Source organism: Schistocerca nitens, chromosome 4, assembly GCF_023898315.1.
Source record: "Schistocerca nitens isolate TAMUIC-IGC-003100 chromosome 4, iqSchNite1.1, whole genome shotgun sequence".
NCBI lineage: Eukaryota > Metazoa > Arthropoda > Insecta > Orthoptera > Acrididae > Schistocerca > Schistocerca nitens.
Window position 1 is genome coordinate 790,207,499 of NC_064617.1, and position 21,773 is coordinate 790,229,271.

Here is a 21,773-nt window from a genome sequence, read left to right on the forward strand (position 1 = left end):
TTTTTTTTTTTTTTTTTTTGAAATGAGGAAAAATTATGGATATGGAACTGTAACTTTAGAATTTTTGAAAGGCTTTTTTACGGATTGTATTGACCGGCTTGAATGCGGACAAATACAGTGCTGCGTGAAATATGCCTGTAATATAATTTACCATTCCGATTAATTACATTTTGAATTCTACGTCATTGTTGATTTAATCAGAGTTCTCACCTTAGACGTAGAATTAGTCCTTCTGCCACAATATTAATTCATTAATCGCCATCGATGTTCTTCTCTTTGTTGACCGTGTGTACCTTCCTACGTCGGCATCGGTTCACTTCACGAAGACGGTGGAAACCAAGGAATACAATGCTACGTTGCTTTAAATAATTTTCGTAACACTTCGATACTTCTCACTATTTTTTTTATTCACAAGACAATAAGACTTGCTCTGCTCGTCGCACAAACCATAATTACTAACAAGATGGCGGCCTTTCCGCACACACCAAAAATTACGACCATGCTCCACGAGGTAACAATCGAAAGTGTCTCTTAGCCCCTTCTTGGAGTATGAAACAAAAGAGAATCCAATATGCACATTACAGAGATTATATTCTACATCGCTTTCAATTTAAATCTTTGGCGCAGCCTTTAGGGTATTGTATGTCTCTGTGTCGGAATGTGTCATTACAACTGCCCCCCTACTGTATACTGTCACTAGAAAATTTTATTTGGTTGACAGGATACAGTAGTCGACCTTGCAATTGATAGGTTTGGGGGTCTTTTGTTTACAAACTTCATTTTTACTGTCTCATTATCATGGCACTGTGAATTCTTTGGTATTACTAAGTGTGTGTCAGTTTCTTGGTATACTTATGCTAATATTTACAAACCTTAATTCTAATATACAAAGTTTTGGTTAATACTGAGAAAACGACATCATGTGGTAAAGGTTGTACAATAAAATATACAATGAATACAACGTTATTTACGAATGTTTCCTTCCTCATCAGAGGTGAAAATTAAGTCCTTGTATTGCTTTCTGTATTTATTCTGGGGCGACGAGCTTTGTTCGCTAGCCCCAGTGTTGAATATGGGCGGGTGATACTCGCGCCTGATTGTTTGGTCGTCCGTTAGCGGGCGACGTTGGTTGAATGCACGCGCCAGTGCACTGAATATACACCGACGTGCGGGTACCGTCGAGACTTCCGAACCTCAGCATGCGTGTGCTTTTTGTAGTTCCTTCCAGTACTCAGACTGGATACGACGAGGTACATTGGAATACCCGAAGAACACACCACACTATGTGCGAGGCGGAGGACGATCCCGTCGATGCAGCTCCAGGTAAGAAGCGTACCATGTCAAACTTTTTTGGCATTGTCTTTTCCTATTGTGACGCCATGGGTCGTTTGACGATACAAGCTCCAATTTTCGATGTCACTTGCTCAGGCTCGCTGACAGTTGCAACGTAGCCCTCCTTTGCACAATTTTAATTTCTACACACACCACTTTAACCGCGAGTGTTGCGATCGAAACTTTCTTTTTCACTACACTTTTTTCTTCGCATTAACCCCTTTTACCTATTGTACCGAGATTCATTTCCCTCAATACTTCTGGTCAATGTACATAAGTATTCACAAAATTGTAAGTCACGGGACTTGGCATGAAATACAAAATACATCACATACAATTGAATAACATATAAGACATACAATACATTGGTTACATTAATTACAGGAAAAACTATCGATGAAAATTGAAAACTTTTTGACCACTCGTAGTGGCTTCTTCGTCTTGGATTTTACTGACACACACACATTTTTCCATTAGTCAGTTAGAAGGAACAAGTCCTTTGTTTTCCTTCTTGAACTCTTGTATATGTTAAGGTTTACCTCCGTTACGTATTCTTCATACGCAACGACATGCATCAGCATGCAGAGAATACACCTGTAGCCGCTCCACTGAAGCTTGGGAAGGGAATTTTCTACCTTCTACTTAGGGTAGTGGCAACGACTACGTGTATGCTACGGTTTTTTACGTATAAAATCTGAAAATGCACGAAATAATCATTTATATGCAGCATAACCCTAATATGTACAGTGTTTTGGGCATAAGCACATTCTGGTGTGCTTGTAAATCATTAACCCTAATAAAACTTCCTACATTAACATGGACATATAAACATAAAATTTTGAAGTTCAGGGTGTAACTACTAGTACTATGTACAGTGTTTCATAATAGCGGCACGCCCTTGTGTGCGTGTATCATCTTCAATTAAAATGCGCTTAGTGGCGTCTTGTGTTATCATGGGAGAAAAAATACAGACATTTTAATACATCGGTTGTCATGAAAATCTATGTACACGAATAATCCGACTTTCATAGCTTCAGTGCAGCATGAAATTCTGTATGACTTTTTTTTTCATAGTTTATTTTATAGATGATTCCTTTGCTTACAGGTCGTCGATCACGCTACTTACCTGTTTCTCGTATAGCGGCGATATCATTTTCATTCTTTGTGACTGTAAATCGTTATATGTATGAAAGATATAATTTTGACATGATTTATCATTTCATGTTTCAAGTGTGTAAAGTAATTCATATCTTCCTTATGCATACATGAGTGAAGCATCGCTAATGTTGTACTGGGTATCAAGTTTTTCGTATTTTCTCGTAAACTCGTAGAGTCTTACGGTTTTAATTAAGTTATTTCTTCGCGTTAGGTATACATGTTTATACGAGGTTGTCTTAGAGTTTAATTTTCCTTAAACACTTCTATGTTGTTTAGGATCCGTACATGTACAGAGTTTCTTTCGCCTTTCACACATACATACATACGTTTATACACACAAAAAATATCTACCGCTATAATATACACTTTGCTGGTGGGGCCCTTTTTCGGTACCTTGCACCATTCCTTCAATATTCCAAAATAATTCCGGGTGTGCTGAGCATCGTCCCCTCATATTAATAACACTTACAACTAAATATTTCTTGACAAACTGCCTATTGGCTTCTGTCTCGGGTTCTTCGGCCGACGTTCATCTAATGATTTTTCTGACGTTTCGCCAGCACGAGTGGCTGGCATTGTCAAAGCTTCACCCTCCATTGCCGGTGGTGAACTGGAGGCGAGCTAAACTAGAGATGGGGCCCCTCCACGCCCGCACCAACGTGGTGACCAAACCAAAAGTTCTACTGTCACCTCCGTAAAACATGTTAGTTATCTAGTAAGTGGATCACAGGATGCTGGGCTGTGATGTTGTCCGTGCGTCTGGGTAAGGCTACGCATTAACACGGTCCATCAGGTGATAGATAGTGGACGAAACGCGAGTGAGGGTAGCGATTTGAAGAGCAGAGGGAAAAAAGTGCCATGGCTCGTGCCGTGGGAAAAAAACCTCTGCGACAGTGGGATGGGTAGTAAGAGCAGTAGTGGCTTACTAGCTGCGATAGCTCATGCAAGGTTGGATTTGTTAGTATGGGTATCATGCATCATTACCGTGACAAGCGATGGCGATGTATCCCAGTGGCTGCAGCTGCTACATTCCTGGAACATTCAAGATCGTTATACAGTAGTGGGAGATCGGCCATAGATCGTCTCACTGTGTGGGGGATGTGTGGAGCTTGTTTGCATGCGGTGTACGGTACGGCTTCCCTGTGTGGTGCCAGTTATTCGGCAGTGTATTTCAGCTGGATATCCAGTAATAGCGTCTGATTAACAGGGGCTCGCCTGTGCCGTTATGTTTGCGTATGCTTGGCCATAGATGTTATGCCCTTACAAGTATGTCTTTTGGTCTTTTATGTTTCCATCTATGGTTATGGTCGTAGTTCCCCAGATTCAGAATAAACGGGTTCTGCGAATGTCTGGAGTTTCTGTATAGTCTTGTGGTGAGTTTGTGGATTACCTCCGTGAGAGTCTCAAGTCGGTATTCCCGGTGAAGGTCCGCGATGCGTGTGTATCGTGGAGCATTGCTTATGATTTTGAGTACTTTGTTTTGTATGAGCTGCAGACGGCGCAGGCGTGTAGGCGCAGCGTATCCCCAGACAGGAGCTGCGTACGTCATCAGGGGTCGGATAAGTGTCATGTACATGGACCTCGACACCCTTCTGTTCAGTGTGCTACGCCTGTTGAGCATAGGATAGAGCTGTTTGAGCCTCGCGCTAGCTCGGTTGGTCATGTGTTGTATGTGGTCCCCCCAGAGTAATTTCCGGTCCAGCCAGACACCGAGGTATTTGACTTTCTCGCGGAAACGTATTGGACGTGCATGTAGGGTTATTGGTCTGCAGTAACGGTGTTTGCGCAGTTGCTTCGGTCTTCTAGTGAACAGAACGGCTTCGCACTTGTCGACGTTTACTCTAACACGCCATTTCTCCAACCAAGGCTCGGCCACTCTGAGTGCAGTCTGTAGGCGTGACGTAATGTTTGATGGTTTCCAATCTTGCGCAAGGATGGCTGTGTCATCCGCGTAGATTGCCATCATTGTGTTGTGTGTGGTTGGGAGATCGTTTATGTAGAGGTTAAACAGTAGGGGCCCTAGGATGCTTCCCTGGGGTACTCCCGCGTGTATACCGTGTCGTGTTGATTGTTTTCCCTGCACATCAGTGTTGAAACTCCTGTCTGTGAGGTATGAGTGTATTAGACGCAGCAGCCCGTCGGGGAATCCCGCGTCGCTGAGTTTGCGGATGAGGCCGTTGTGCCATAGACGGTCGAAAGCCTTTTCGATGTCCAGGAACACTGCCCCTGTAGCTTTGTTTATGTTGAAACCATGTGTTATATGTTCAACGACCCGTAGGAGTTGTTGTGTTGTGGAGTGGTGATTCCTGAAGCCGAATTGCTCCGGTCTCAGGATGTCATTTGTTATGCAGTGCCTAGTGATGCGTTTGAGAATCACCTTCTCAACAATCTTACTGAGCGAGCTCAGAAGGCTGATGGGTCGGTAATTTTGTGGGAGGCTGTGGTCTTTCCCCGGCTTCCTGAACATCAGGACCTTGGCCGTCTTCCAAAAGGCGGGGAAGTGTTGGTGTTTTAGTATGGCATTCGTTATGTGTGTTAGGTACTCAGTTGCTTTATCCGTGAACTCCTGGAGGACACGGTTTTGAATGCCATCATGACCAGGGGCTTTCCTAGCGGCGGAATGCATTATAGCCCAGGAGACTTCGGCTGTGCTAGCATGTCGAATGTCGTCGCGCGATGGTTGGGCTAGAATGCGTGTAACCTCTTGGTCAGAAGCAAGTGTGAACACTGGATCTGATGGTACCAGGTTCGGTGTGAATGACGCTGCGAGTGTTCGGGCCATTAGTTCTGCTTTCTCTTCCGCTGAGTATGCAGGTCCGTCGGGCCCTTGAAGCGTTGGGGTGTATATTTTCTCCCTGGTGAAGTGTCGGGCTAGTTGCCACACGCCAGGTCGTGTGGTGTCCAGCCCTTCGAGTTTTTGGTTCCACTGTTGTGTTCTATGTGTTTGTATTTTATCATGTATGATGCCCTGTAGTCTGTTAATGTGCCGTTTGAAGTACGGGCGCCTGGTGCGCTGCCATTGTCTCCTGAGGCGATTCCTCATTGAGATTAGGCCCAGGATTTCCTGGGGCAGGGCCGCACTGCGTTGTTGTGAGGTGCGATCAGGTATGGTGCCTGCCATTGCGTCCTGGACGGCGTTAGTGAGGGTTTCTACTGCCTCGTCAATTTGTGCTGTTTCATTAATTTCGTGTATAGGTGGGATGTGGCTATCGAGCATTTGCTTGAACCTTGTCCAATTCGCACGCCCGTAGTCCAACATCTTGCGTTGTTCCATGTGCTGCAGTGTTTCCTCAATGTATAGTATTACAGGTTGGTGGTTTGAGGGCAGATCGTTTTCAACGGCAACGTTGAGTGTCGTTGTAATGCCCTTGATGAGGGCCATGTCTATCACGTCTGGCCTGAGTCCCCTCTGATAGGGAATGTGCGTCGGTTCAGTCGGCGCAAGTATAATGTAGTTTCTGCCAAGTGAATGTTCGTACAGTTTTTTGCCGTTGGGATTTCGTATACGTGAATTCCATTCTGGGTGTTTTGCGTTCAGATCTCCAGCGACTATTACACGCGGTGAGATGTTGAGTAATGTGCTGATATCACGTGTTGAAATGCCTACAGGGCTGTTGTATACCGATATCAGTGTGGTGTAGGCTCCGTTGAACTTGACTCTGACGGCCGTAGCCTCGATTTTTTCCAGTTCAGGGAGCTCTATGTTTGTGTGCTCAATGTCTTTGTGTATGACGATTGCAGTTCCACCTGCCACGGCGTCGCCCGGTCGGTCGGTACGATAGACACAGTAGCCAGGAAAGTTTAATTGTTTGTGCGGTTTAAGTTTAGTCTCGCTCAGTAGCGCGACAAGGATTCCCTTGCGCTCCATGAACGCGGCAAATTCTGCCCTTTTGTTGTGGATCGAGTCTGCATTCCAGAACAGGATCCGTGATAGTGTGTGCGGGTCTGCGTTATGGGCCAGGTGTGGTATATTATTCATGTAAGAGTGTGAAAGAGTGTTGTGATGGCGGTGTGTATGACAGCCCAGTATTGCCCGGGTTCGGCGCTCATGAGCTGGGTGATGAGTGTAGTGACGGCCATCAGCACCTTGGTAAGGATTTCAATGGTCGTGTGTCGGGGGAATAGTGTTTCCAATATTCCCCCAGGTGATGTGTTGGTGTTGGGTGTGGCAGCCTGAGGTGCTGTTGTGGGGTTAGCGGCCGCTTGTGCGGGTATTGGTGTGTTGTTTGGGGCGGCATTTGTGTTTTGTAACAGAGGTTGTGGCGCCTGCGTTACTTCTGTGGTGAGGGGGATGGTAGTGTGAGTTACAGTCTCGGTGTCTTGTTGACTGTTTTCCTGTGTGTTGCTGTTCTGTTGTTGCTGCGTGGCCTGTTGTGGTGATTTCGTGTTCCCCGCCCTGTGTTTGCGTGTACGTCTATTCCTCCTCTGGGCTTGGGGTTCGGGGGGTTCTTGTGTGGATGTGTTTTCCTGTATATGGTGCGTTTCTTCGCAGCTCGTGATTTCCGGGAGTGGGGTCGTGTTGTTTGGGGGCATAGGTGTTGGTACCGATGCTTGTTGGGTTTCAGGTGTTGTCTGTGGCTGTTGTGTGGCTGTTGCAGCGGTTGTTTCACGTGTGTGTGTAGGGCGCTGAGGTTCCGCAGCCTGTGCCGTTCCGCCAGGGCGTGCAACCGTGGCAAACGTTACGCCGTTCCTTACTGGGTTCGGCGCTGGCCTTGGGCGTGGTATGTCGTACAGTATCCTGCTTTTGTCTTGTTTTCGCTTCAGCGCCTGTTTGTATGAGTTGCACTGTCTGAAGTTGGCCGCATGGGGCCCACCGCAGTTGGCACAGCGTCGCTGGTTTGGTTGTGTTTGTGTGCAAGTGTTGGATCTGTGGTTGCCAGCGCATCCGCGGCAGCGAGTTGCCAGGCCGCAGCGGAGGGCCGAGTGGCCGAACCGCTGGCAGTTGTTGCATTGTTGGGGGACGTTGGGTGGTTCGTAAAGTTCTACACGTACGTCCATCCGCAGAAAGCTCTTTATCTGCAGGATGGCGCGGGAATCAGCCGTGTCGGCTAACTCAACCATGTAGTGTGGTAGCGGTGCGTGTGTACGGAACCCTGTCATCCGGGAGGCACTTTTACAGTCGAATCCCAGATAACAAAGGGCCGCATGTACTGTCTCGTTGGGGGTGCTGGGGTCCACTCCCTTGATCACGTACTGCTGGGTTCTCTCGTCCAGCGTTCTGTACGTGTAATGTTCGATCTTCCGATCTTTGAGGAAGGTCAGAAGATCTTTGTATTCGTTGTCTGTGGCAACGTACAGTGAGGCCCTATCCCCCGAGTACTTTGCATGTAATGTGCTGTTTATGTGCCTCTCCGCGAATGCAGTGTTAAGGGCACTAAGGTTCCCGTAGTTTTGTATAACAACTGGGGGGAAACCAGTCTTGTGTTGTGTGGGCACTGTTGTGGCTTTGTGTGCTTTGTTGTTGTTCGCCACAACTGTGTTTGCGTTTTGTTGTGTGTTAATGTTGCTAGCCTGAGGTGAGCTAGTGGGTGTAGGCAACAGCGCCTTTCGGTTGCCTAGCGAGTTTGGTTGCTCGCTTGTTTGTGCTGGTGTTTTTTTGGGTCTGCGTTTTGGGCCCTCCACCTGCCAGGGCTCTGTGTAATAGTTTTCTGTGTCCACGTCCGCCGTCGCTGCCTCGATCTCTTGAGGCTGCGGCGTCGGTGGGAGAATGGTGCATGACTGTCCAGTGACAGGTGAGTGTAATGTGATGCTAAGTGTACTTGTTTTTGTGGGAGAGACGTCCGCCCCGAAAAGTTCGGTGATTAGCCGGCGCGACTCGAGCTGCTTTTGCGCTTTCGCGCCAAGCTGTCGAGCGTCGCCAGCCGCTCCCTTGCCTTCGGTAGCGGGCGGGGCGCGAGTTCCGGCGGGTGCAGTCGATCCTCGCGCCTCTTGTGTTGCAGTCTTGCTGCGGGTGACAGCGGGGGAAGTGCTAATAGCGTCCGCCATCTCGCACTTAGGATTATTTATTGGGTGGGAAGGGGGAAACGACAATTTTACTTTTCTCGAAAGGCGAGAGAAGTGTTGCTTGTTCCCTATGGAAGTGGGTGGTCCCTACTTTACGCTAACATGCGCTGTTCGTGCAAGCGCGGCACCTAAAGGAGGTGCGGAAGAAGAATGGCCTGCAGCACGCGGGCTTGGTCCCGTGAAGGAGCCCTGGTACTGCCTCAGAGTCCCTAAAAGAACGTGAGAATCACGTTGGGGGCGTTGGGTAACCGGAGGCTACCGGGAGCTGCGAGCCGAAGCTCTTTCGCGGCAGTCCGCGACTGGTTGCGCGGCTTTGCGTCGAAGGGGAGCGGGCTCAACCCTTCGGCACTCGGCCGGTAGCCGCTGGGCGGCTGCGCCGGGAGCGGCTGATGCGCACTCCCCGGGCGACTGGCTGCGGAGCGCTGGTAGCGGCCGGCTGGCGCGCGGCCGGTTGTGGGGGGTAGCGGGCGAGCTACGGCTGCTGGCGGTCGGCGGCTGCGCTGCGAGGTCCTCTCCGCTCGGCGTCCACGCGACGACTTGGAGGCGAGCTCGCGGCCGCAGACTATATGTACCTGGCGCGCCAACGTCCGAGGGCTTCTCCGCGGTCATTTCCGGTGCGGTTCTCCTCTTGCTACCTGCGACGGTCGTTCGCTGCAGGTAGCAAGAGGAGAACCGCACCGGAAATGACCGCGGAGAAGCCCTCGGACGTTGGCGCGCCAGGTACATATAGTCTGCGGCCGCGAGCTCGCCTCCAGTTCACCACCGGCAATGGAGGGTGAAGCTTTGACAATGCCAGCCACTCGTGCTGGCGAAACGTCAGAAAAATCATTAGATGAACGTCGGCCGAAGAACCCGAGACAGAAGCCAATAGGCAGTTTGTCAACAAGTGGCCACGAAAGCCTTAACAATTTTGTAAATATTTCTTCTTACATACATAACTGCCTTACGGTCCATTAATGCGCAATCATTCCATATTTTCCTCCTTTACAGTTTAGCTTTCGTACATGTAACCTCGTGTATAGCTTATATATTCTACAAAGTTGTTTGCTGAGTGCTTTAGGTGTTTCCTAACGTTAATGTGTTTCTCTCTCTATAAATCCTAGGTATTTGTTTTGAGAGCGATTCAGTTCATTACTCACGCTGCATAGATCTGTTTATTATTTTCCTATTTTAAAGCTTGTGTCATTCTTTTCCTTAGTCACAAAAATTCACGCGTTTACCTTGTTGTTCATTCTGAAAATCGCTAGCTACTGTGTAATGTAAATGTATGCGTTATCTCTTTGCTTTCCTCTTCGCTGCTTTTTCCCTATATGTAATTGTGTGTTGTTTTCGTGTACATAGCCTTTCTTCCGGTTATATATCTGCATTATTTATTTTTTTTTCTATTTTCTTTCTCCTTCCGTACAAGCTAAGATTTTTACTCAGTATAATATAATATTACAATACCGTCCATGACCAGTATGTACTTGTATGTTCACTTTAATTATGTAGTACCAGCTTATAATTAAATTTTCTAAACTACTATTTACAAGACTTGTGTACCCTTTTCTTTCTTGTTTTTGAATGACTTTCGTCACTGTGTCTCATAGTAAGCATGGTCTCAAACCTTTTAAACGTTCCGCGCATGCGCGCTTATGTACCACGACTGGACTGTAGGCGCGGGGAGAACTCTGCATTGTTGGTGAACATTATTCGTGATAGCCGCCATCGTGTAATATGAGTCACGTGTCATCTGGACTCGACAGCGCATGCGCCTTCGCGCTTTGCATACACTCAGCTGATCGGACAGGGAAGGGGGGAAGATTTCTCCCCGGCTCGCTGCCTACAGTGCGGCCGATGACCTCGTCTTGACATGCAGCTATCGCGTGCTCATGAGCTGAGCGTTGGATTGCAACTTCGACGTGTGGTTTGTTGCTCGTCTCAAGCGAACAAAGTTCGTGTGTTACCTAACAGATAACATCCTGGGTGAGGTTTGTCTATTATAATGAAATGGCCATCATACAACTGCCACTTAATACTTTTTGGCTTGTTACTACAGCTGTCAAGATTTTACAATTTTCCGTTGGCAACATTGGTACTTTTAATGCTTTTGAAACTTCTTTAAATAAACTGTTAGAAATAATATTCGTAGATGCGCCTGTATCTAAAATTACGTTGGTAATTATAGTTCCTATCTTTGCTGTTATTACAGCCTGCACGAGGTCACTTACCTTGTCCGGTGCTTTCATCTCTTCTTCACATAGATCATCTTCTACGGTAGCATCCTGATCATATCTTAAAAATACTTGTTTAAGATGTAATGTGTGCTTGTTTGTGCCCCCTGTTGTCAAATCGGTCGGCCGGTGGGGGCTCATTGCGACCGATTGTTGTTTACCGGGGGAGACAACGGCGTTGCTTCAGTGCTGTCCGTTACCTCTACAAAGTGTACTGAGTGGTTATTCTGTCGCCAATTACTTTCCGGACCGCTGCGTGCAACATTTTCTTGCGACCGGCCGTCGCTATTTCTCCTTGGTCGGTCATTCCTATTACCGTAACTATTGTAATTTTCATTTGTGTGCCGCCTTTCGTAACGCGGACCTGACCAATCATTCACGTGATTTCTATCATTTTCATACCGGCGTGGACCGTAATCTGTATTATATCATCGGTCTTCACGTCTCTGTGGCACCGAATTCCTCCGATTTCCGTAATTCCAGTTTCCATTATTTGGCCTTGTCGCATACGGATGCCAACTGTGTTGGTTTTGTCTATTGCCATTAAAATGATTCCCGTTACCGTTGTTTTGATTGGTTACGGAGTGTTCATTCCGATTACTTGTGCTCGGCTCTTCTTCGTATATTAGATCAATTGAGTCAAGCACGGAAAGAAAGTATTCAAGGTCGTTCTCCGGTATGGTTACCAATTTTTCGCGTATGTTCGCGGGTAGTCTGTTTTTCAGAATTTTGAGAACATCTACGTGCGGTATTGGATTGTTCCAATAGCGCGTCTTATTCAAATACTTTTCGAAATACTTTCTCAACCCGCCGTTTTTGAGGTTGAACGGTTGTGGGTTGAATACCTCACGTCGCAGTCTTTCTTAGACCCCAGCAGACCAATATTTCTCCAAGAAAGCCCGTTCAAATTGTTTGTAGGTGACGCACTGTTCAGCCATGTCTGTGGCCCACAAAAGTGCGTCGCCTTGTGTGAAGCCTACTACATATCTAATCTTCTGTGCCTCAGTCCAGTTTCTTGGTAAGACATTTTTAAATGCTCTTACGAATACGACTGGATGAGTTTTTCTGGATTCTGTGGAGAAAACTGGAAACTGTCTATGATTCAACAGGCTCTCATCGACTAGAATCGTCGAGATGCAAGGCGACACGCCTACTGCCTGTTGCAGCACCGCGTTTGGCGAATAGCCATTGTTTGCGTGCGCCGGTGCGTGCACATACGCCGGACTGGGCGCGTGATGTTGTGCGTTATTGACATCGTAATCTGGCACGGGCGAATAAGTGTCGCGCTGCCTGTTGCTTGACGTAGGCAAGTCATTTGAAACATTCAGTCTACCCGCGATTTCCTTACGTATTCTGTCCTCGGCTACTTTGATTTCATTACCTAATTTTTCAAAAAGTTTTGTTTCCCGGTCAGTTATTGATTCATTTACATTGTTGTTGTTGTGGTCTTCAGTCCTGAGACTGGTTTGATGCAGCTCTCCATGCTACTCTATCCTGTGCAAGCTTCTTCATCTCCCAGTACCTACTGCAACCTACATCCTTCTGAATCTGCTTAGTGTATGCATCTCTTGGTCTCCCCCTACGATTTTTACCCTCCACGCTGCCCTCCAATACTAAATTGGTGATCCCTTGATGCCTCAGAACATGTCCTACCAACCGATCCCTTCTTCTGGTCAAGTTGTGCCACAAACTCCTCTTCTCCCCAATCCTATGCAGTACCTCCTCATTAGTTATGTGATCTACCCATCTAATCTTCAGCATTCTTCTGTAGCACCACATTTCGAATGCTTCTATTCTCTTCTTGTCCAAACTAGTTATCGTCCATGTTTCACTTCCATACATGGCTACACTCCATACAAATACTTTCAGAAAAGACTTCCTGACACTTAAATCTATACTCGATGTTAACAAATTTCTCTTCTTCAGAAACGCTTTCCTTGCCATTGCCAGTCTACATTTTATATCCTCTCTACTTCGACCATCATCAGTTATTTTGCTCCCCAAATAGCAAAACTCCTTTACTACTTTAAGTGTCTCATTTCCTAATCTAATACCCTCAACATCACCCGACTTAATTCGACTACATTCCATTATCCAAGTTTTGCTTTTGTTGATGTTCATCTTATATCCTCCCTTCAAAACACCATCTATTCCGTTCAACTGCTCTTCCAAGTCCTTTGCTGTCTCTGACAGAATTACAATGTCATCGGCGAACCTCAAAGTTTTTATTTCTTCTCCATGGATTTTAATACCTACTCCGAATTTTTCTTTTGTTTCCTTTACTGCTTGCTCAATATACAGATTGAATAACATCGGGGAGAGGCTACAACCCTGTCTTACTCCCTTCCCAACCACTGCTTCCCTTTCATGTCCCTCGACTCTTATAACTGCCATCTGGTTTCTGTACAAATTGTAAATAGCCTTTCGCTCCCTGTACTTTACACCTGCCACCTTTAGAATTTGAAAGAGAGTATTCCAGTCAACATTGTCAAAAGCTTTCTCTAAGTCTACAAATGCTAGAAACGTAGGTTTGCCTTTCCTTAATCTTTCTTCTAAGATAAGTCGTAAGGTCAGTATTGCCTCACGTGTTCCAGTATTTCTACGGAATCCAAACTGATCTTCCCCGAGGTCGGCTTCTACTAGTTTTTCCATTCGTCTGTAAAGAATTCGTATTAGTATTTTGCAGCTGTGGCTTATTAAACTGATTGTTCGGTAATTCTCACATCTGTCAACACCTGCTTTGTTTGTGATTGGAGTTATTATATTCTTCTTGAAGTCTGAGGGTATTTCGCCTGTTTCATACATCTTGCTCACCAGATGGTAGAGTTTTGTCAGGACTGGCTCTCCAAAGGCCGTCAGTAGTTCCAATGGAATGTTGTCTACCCCCGGGGCCTTGTTTCGACTCAGGTCTATCAGTGCTCTGTCAAACTCTTCACGCAGTATCGTATCTCCCATTTCATCTTCATCTACATCCTCTTCCATTTCCATAATATTGTCCTCAAGTACATCGCCCTTGTATAGACCCTCTATATACTCCTTCCACCTTTCTGCTTTCCCTTCTTTGCTTAGAACTGGGTTTCCATATGAGCTCTTGATGTTCATACAAGTGGTTCTCTTATCTCCAAAGGTCTCTTTAATTTTCCTGTAGGCAGTATCTATCTTACCCCTAGTGAGATAAGCCTCTACATCCTTACATTTGTCCTCTAGCCATCTCTGCTTAGCCATTTTGCACTTCCTGTCGATTTCATTTTTGAGACGTTTGTATTCCTTTTTGCCTGCTTCATTTACTGCATTTTTGTATTTTCTCCTTTCATCAATTAAATTCAATATTTCTTCTGTTACCCAAGGATTTCTACTAGCCCTCGTCTTTTTACCTACTTGATCCTCTGCTGCCTTCACAACTTCATCCCTCAAAGCTACCCATTCTTCTTCTACTGTATTTCTTTCCCCCATTCCTGTCAATTGTTCCCTTATGCTCTCCCTGAAGCTCTCTACAACCTCTGGTTCTTTCAGTTTATCCAGGTCCCATCTCCTTAAATTCCCACCTTTTTGCAGTTTGTTCAGTTTTAATCTACAGGTCAGACCAATAGATTGTGGTCAGAGTCCACATCTGCCCCTGGAAATGTCTTACAATTTAAAACCTGGTTCCTAAATCTCTGTCTTACCATTATATAATCTATCTGATACCTTTTAGTATCTCCAGGGTTCTTCCATGTATACAACCTTCTATCATGATTCTTAAACCAATTGTTAGCTATGATTAAGTTGTGCTCTGTGCAAAATTCTACCAGGCGGCTTCCTCTTTCATTTCTTAGCCCCAATCCATATTCACCTACTACGTTTCCTTCTCTCCCTTTTCCTACACTCGAATTCCAGTCACCCATGACTATTAAATTTTCGTATCCCTTCACTATCTGAATTATTTCTTTTATTTCATCATACATTTCTCCAATTTCTTCGTCATCTGCAGAGCTAGTTGCCATATAAACTTGTACTACTGTAGTAGGCGTGGGCTTCGTATCTATCTTGGCCACAATAATGCGTTCACTATGCTGTTTGTAGTAGCTTACCCGCATTCCTATTTTCCTATTCATTATTAAACCTACTCCTGCATTACCCCTATTTGACTTTGTGTTTATAACCCTGTAGTCACCTGACCAGAAGTCTTGTTCCTCCTGCCACCGAACTTCACTAATTCCCACTATATCTAACTTTAACCTATCCATTTCCCTTTTCAAATTTTCTAACCTACCTGCCCGATTAAGGGACCTGACATTCCACGCTCCGATCCGTAGAACGCCAGTTTTCTTTCTCCTGATAACGACATCCTCTTGAGTAGTCCCCGCCCGGAGATCCGAATGGGGGACTATTTTACCTCCGGAAATATTTTACCCAAGAGGACGCCATCATCATTTAATCATACAGTAAACATTACCGGATTCTAAAGTTTCATTTATTTTGATAATGTCCGCGCTGATACGTCGAGTCTCCTGTTTCAGAAAACCGACTTCTTCGTTAACTTTATTAACTTGGCCACGTATTTCTTCACATGCGGACTGTACTCTTGTTAAATTTAATTGAATAGCCTGTACGTTTTCATGTATTTCTTTTTGTACCGTTTGTGTTTGATTGTGTGTCTACGATTTCTGACAGTTCCTGTTCCTGTTTGTTTGTAAGATCTGACAATTTCTTTTCTAAATCATTTGCCAATACATTGTATACACTATTGCCTGTTTTAATGACTTTGTCTTCGATTTTTTGATCGATTTGATTGATGAGTTTATTTAAGCGTTGATCGAAATGTCTGTGCATGTTTTCAAGTTGCGTGTTTACACTTGAAAACTGCTGTTGGAACCCAATTTCCATGTTTGACAATTTTGTGTTTGTCATGTTGTGGCTGATTTCTAGATTGGACAGTTTTGTGTTGGTTGTGTTGTGGCTAATTTCTAGATTCGACAGTTTTGTGTTGGTTGTGTTGTGGCTGATTTCTATATTCGCCAGTTTTGTGTTCGTTGTGTTGTGACTGATCTTTAAATCAGATAATTGCTCGCTCACGTTTGACATCAGACTATATAATGCCTCAAGCGTAACTGACGAAGCTTGTGTGTTTGTATTTATGCCATTATTTGTTGCCATTGTTTCTCTGCCACGGTCTGATTGAATCGAAACCGGGCTAGGTTCACTGATTTCACGCGAAATATTTTCATCTGATCTGGTAATCGATGCTTCATCGACTGTGTACAAGGTTTCATTTGCAAGTGGTTCGTTATTGTTAATCCCTGTGGAGTGCAACTGAATTGTATTTACTTCTACATTATGTTGTGCTGAATAACTAATTGCGTCATCATTTACGTCACTATTGTCAGAATCGGTGACGTGTCCATGAACATTTGTCAAATTCATATTCTCCGATTCCATTGTGAAGATATTGTTTTTATCTGTACTTTACTGAATCTAAATCTTTAAACTCTCTCGCAGTTGAATTAATAAAAATATCTCGCGATTGTTATTTGTTGTGCGTCGGAAATTTACAAGATGGCGCACTACGTCTTCTAATTCTGCGATTGTTGAACATAAAAAAGTAATTATCAAAGTGTAATTGTGTGTTGCCACAAACACTACCAGGATTTTAATATGGAAAGGAAAAGGTTTGCTTTAAGTGGAGCTAAGCCAAGGTGCAGCCGCTGCATGCGTTTGCGCTTTCCTACCTTAGTTACGGCTGAGCTGCGTCACTCACGATTACGTTAGGTTTGTAAATCCTTGTCCTTGTTCCTTCTGGTTATTGTGCCATCCGTTTATACAGTTAACATTGTTTCACCTTATTCGGCATTTTCCATGTGCGTCGTGTAACAGAGAAACAGTAATTAGTACAAGTACATTTGTAGTACAACAATGAAGTACTTACTCTTTGTTCCACCAGCACTGTCCCTGTCAGCGGTCGCCAGTGTGGCGAAATAAATAAAAAACATTTTAATTTTTTGTTTTTTTTTTAAATGGGGAAAAATTATGGATATGGAACTGTAACTTTAGAATTTTTGAAAGGCTTTTTTACAGCTTGTATTGACCGGCTTGAATGCGGACAAATACAGTGCTGCGTGAAATATGCCTGTAATATAATTTACCATTCCGATTAATTACATTTTGAATTCTACGTCATTGTTGATTTAATCAGAGTTCTCACCTTAGACGTAGAATTAGTCCTTCTGCCACAATATTAATTCATTAGTCGCCATCGATGTTCTTCTCTTTGTTGACCGTGTGTACCTTCCTACGTCGGCATCGGTTCACTTCACGAAGACGGTGGAAACCAAGGAATACAATGCTACGTTGCTTTAAATAATTTTCGTAACACTTCGATACTTCTCACTATTTTTTTTATTCACAAGACAATAAGACTTGCTCTGCTCGTCGCACAAACCATAATTACTAACAAGATGGCGGCCTTTCCGCACACACCAAAAATTACGACCATGCTCCACGAGGTAACAATCGAAAGTGTCTCTTAGCCCCTTCTTGGAGTGTGAAACAAAAGAGAATCCAATATGCACATTACAGAGATTATATTCTACATCGCTTTCAATTTAAATCTTTGGCGCAGCCTTTAGGGTATTGTATGTCTCTGTGTCGGAATGTGTCATTACAGTCGACAGTAGTCTTCAGTAGTCTGCGTGAGTCGGCGGTAGTCGGCGCGTGTCGGCTGTCTGCTCTGCTCGGGACTCTGGTCAGGACTCTGGAGGATGGGTATTGTTTTAGAAGGTAAAGAAGCAGCCTTGCGCATATCTAGTAATGTATATTAATTTTCATTTAATTTCTTTAATAAAAATGCCCCAATAATAATTTTTATAATGTAAAGTAATATTTTTTTTAAAAAAAAGCATTCATATCAATTTTAATATTTTTTCCAATGAATAATTATGCCTTTCACGAATCACAAAGCATAGGCCAGCATTGCACGGAGCTGTGCCGAAAATTTTTATGTAAGAGCAGATATATTTGTAGTTTTTATTGAGGTAAGAATTTTTGCTTTTTTTATTCAGAATATAGGGCCGAGGCGCAGCGTTGCTGTCGTCATAAAATTTACCAGGTTACTGAATTTTTTTTATTATTTCCGGGTTTAGAAATAAAATTTTGTGGGAACATTAAATGTGAATGCATTTCTGCACGGAGACTATAATTGGGAGCCAATTTTGTTCAGAGGTTACAATATTAAAAAAATTCATTTAATTATTATTTTTGTGAGAAGTTTACGCATGGTTCATTTTCATTTAATTATAATAATTTTGTTCAGAGGTTACATATGGTTCAAATTCATTAATATATTTCTGTGGGGAGGTTACATATGGTTCATATTATAAATATAAAATTATTTTTGTGGGGAGGTTACAAACTTGAACAATCCAAGGTGGGAGTTGATCACAAAATAGCGCTACGACTGTTCGTCGAGGGGAATCTGAAAGTATGCATCCCGCAAGTCAAACTTGGAAAAGATTTTTCTCGCACCAAGTTTATCAAAAATGTCTTCAGGACGCGGTAATGGAAATGTAGCTACCACTGTCTGAGGATTTATTGTAGACACGTTTGGTTTCTTCACACACACTATAGGCGAAGCCCATGGCGAAGGAGACACAGGGTCAATGACACCACAGTCTTGCAAATGCATAAGTTCAGCAGGAACGGCGTCACGCAGTGCGTGCGGCACCGGGCGTGCGCGGCGAAAAACAGGCATGGTAATGTCTTTAACTACAACATGCGCTGCAAAGTCTGTGGCGCAACCAAGGCCATCAGAAAAGAGTTCAGCAAAATAATCGCATAGTGCGGCAACACTGTCTGCATGGTCACTAGCGTTGATGCAAAGTACATTGTCCTGAATTTCGAGGCCAAAAAGTTCAAATGCGTCCATGCCAAAAATGTTCGTAGCATCACTAGAGCGGAGCACATGGAAAGACAGTGTACGGGTCGTTGCACCATACGTGGTTGCAAACTACACGCGCCGAGCACTGAGATTCCAGTAAGTGCAGTCAGTACGGAATGTGAACGATGAAGCGGAGGCGAACCAAGCTTTGTTGCTTTGTTCAGTAAAGAAACTAACGCACCAGAGTCCAGCAGCAAGCGAACATAACGTCCACAAATGTTCAATGTAACAAAAAGTTTCCTCGCATCGCGCTGAATGCGAGAGGAAGTGGCTGGTAAAACTTGATTCACACGACGAGCTGTCGAAGCACGTGAAGCAGAAGGCTTTGAAAAAATGGCATGAACGTCCATAGGCTGATGTGAATCATGATCACGACGGTTGTCGTTGCGGTGACGCCCACGCGAGTCACGCGAACGGGAGACAAGTTGTGAATTAGAGTTTCGCTTACCACGCACAGCTTGCACGTGTCCTTTCTTATAATAATAATAATAATAATAATAATAATAATAAACCACTGTGCTCCACGGGATGGGCAACTGTCCCGTGGGTGGGCACAAAAACAGTCCGGACATGATGTCAGTTTCTTAGAGGGTGCCTGGTTTGAACCATGTTTACGTGCGCGCGAGCGGTTGGGCGGAAGGGCACGTGTTGTGCCGCGCTAACAGTACACACAGCCGGGGTCACGTCGAACGCGTAAGTAGCCATGGTTCAAATGGCTCTGAGCACTATGGGACTCAACTGCTGTGGTCATAAGTCCCCTAGAACTTAGAACTACTTAAACCTAACTAACCTAAGGACAGCACACAACACCCAGCCATCACGAGGCAGAGAAAATCCCTGACCCCGCCGGGAATCGAACCCGGGAACCCGGGCGTGGGAAGCGAGAACGCTACCGCACGACCACGAGATGCGGGCCTAAGTAGCCATGTCTAATGTATCTTGTCTTTCTAGCAAGTCCACTACTTCCTACAAAGACGAGTTTTTAAATTTGAGGATCTGCTCGCGGATGCGGTGATCCGCCACATTCTACATTCTGCGCAATAGCGTCTCGAATCATTATATCCGCATATGAGCGACCACACGAGCAATTAAAGTCACAATCAGAAGTTAGTCCCTGAAGGTCCGCTAACCAAGATTAATTCGACTGAGTAGGGCCACGCCGGAGGCGAATGAATTTGTAGCGTGCAGCTACCACATTTACACTATCACGGGAGTTCAAAGCGTCAATCACTTCGTCGTAAGTTTTAGTTTCTGGGCGGGTAGTGGGAAACAACTTGACGAGCACACGGTACAACACAACACCCGCGTTGGCAATGAAAAAGGCAAGCCGCTCTGTATCTGGTATGTTGTATGCTGCGGCCTCGAGCTGGGCGATGTATTCTGGCCAGCGTTCAGCGTCAGGATTGAAGGCATGAAATGGCGGCGCCGTCGGAACAGGCTGTGGCGTCGGAGGCGCCGAAGTAGCTGCAGTTTGTAGTGTGACCAGTCCATGTATGGCAGCAAGCAGCTGCGTCACTTGCTGAGCCTGAAAACGGACAAGATCGGACAGCGAAGCCTGTTCCTGTGGCGAAGCCATGGTTTACACAAATGAAAGTCTTATACTGATGCTACCACGAAAAGAAAGCAGTACCGAGCAAAGAAAGGAAATGATAGAAAGGGAAAGGGGAGTCCTCGTCGCCAACTTTTGTATCCCGCCTGGAAGGCGGCGCGTGGGTAGGAGCAGGGACAGGAAAAGGTAATACACGTCGGTACTGCAAGAAAGTAAAAGTGATTTACTGGAGCCTGGATGTATACAGAGGCATACATAACTTTAAACAGAGGCGTGATGCTGAAGCGAAGTGTCCCGGCTGTCTGCTCTTGATCAAATGGGCTGAAACAGGAGCGGAGCTCGCACAGCACAGCACCGGGTAGGGGGCGCTGTCATAGGTGTCAGTCTCGTAGTATCAACCTACGCCGTGACATCGTGGCTATCGATACCACACTTAAGCACCCTCTGCTATGTACGTCACAGTTCTTTGCAGAGTATCTACGTGGGATTTAGTTAATTCTCAGAATGACGATAGAAAACTGAAAGACCCACTCGTATAACTTAACCTATTGCTAGCTAGCTTGGGAGGCCGGGAGGTGCTGGTCCAGGGTTCGATTCTGAAAGGGCGAAGTAGGGGTGAGGTAGGGTAACAGTTCGTTACTATCTCCTTCCCCCACCTCCCTAACGTAAACTGTCATGAGTTCGAGTTTTAACGTGGAACAGATGAAGACAATTTTAACAGTAACGTAAGGAGCGATCAAAGGGTTTCCATTGCAAGGCCGTACAGTCCAGAATCGGTATGTCAGTCAGGCAAAATCGTCATGAGCGTTGGCTGGCCCGTACACATTCTCCATTCTCCGATGGATGTTCACCGCTTTTTGTCCTTCTCATCCGAGAAAACAATAACACTATGTTGGTCCTGTCTGGACGCATTTGGTAATAACGTCGCCATAGTTCACGTTTCCGCATTCACCGCACGAACATCGGAAAGACACGAATTCCACAGTGATCCCTTGCTTACATATCGGTGCTTATTTACCCGCATCGGAGTCGCGTGACGTTACATATACACTGGATCAACGGCCTCAAATGGAAACTTTTTGAGGGCCTCTTACAACAATAAAAATATAAAATGTAATAATACAATAACAACAAGCAGTTCAGTTAGAATAAAATGTGTAAAAAAATTTAATATTACTTGTATAATGATGATAATATGTTTACGTCAGTCCTTAGAACATCGCCTTAGAATAAATTTCAAGAAATTGCAGCTCATAGGAATAAACCATTTGAAAAGAATTCATCCGAAAATTGGAGAATTATACGTGCCAAACAACTGATTTAAACCTGTAATAGCAAGAATCCCTCGCAACTTTACCACCGTCATAGAGGACAAAATGTAAAATTTTTGTGTGCTGTCACCATTGTCAGTGTAAAATACGTTAAAACAGCGTTTCTCACACCTCATTTTCAGGCGGAATAGTAAGGACGCTCCCATGGCGCGCAATATCTCCACAACATCTTCTACTTTTAATCGTCACTGCTAACTACAGCTGATCAGCAGGACCGGTTGCCCGGCGCTAGAGGCTCCGAGTAGTGGGCTCACTGCGGTTATTTCCGATACTAG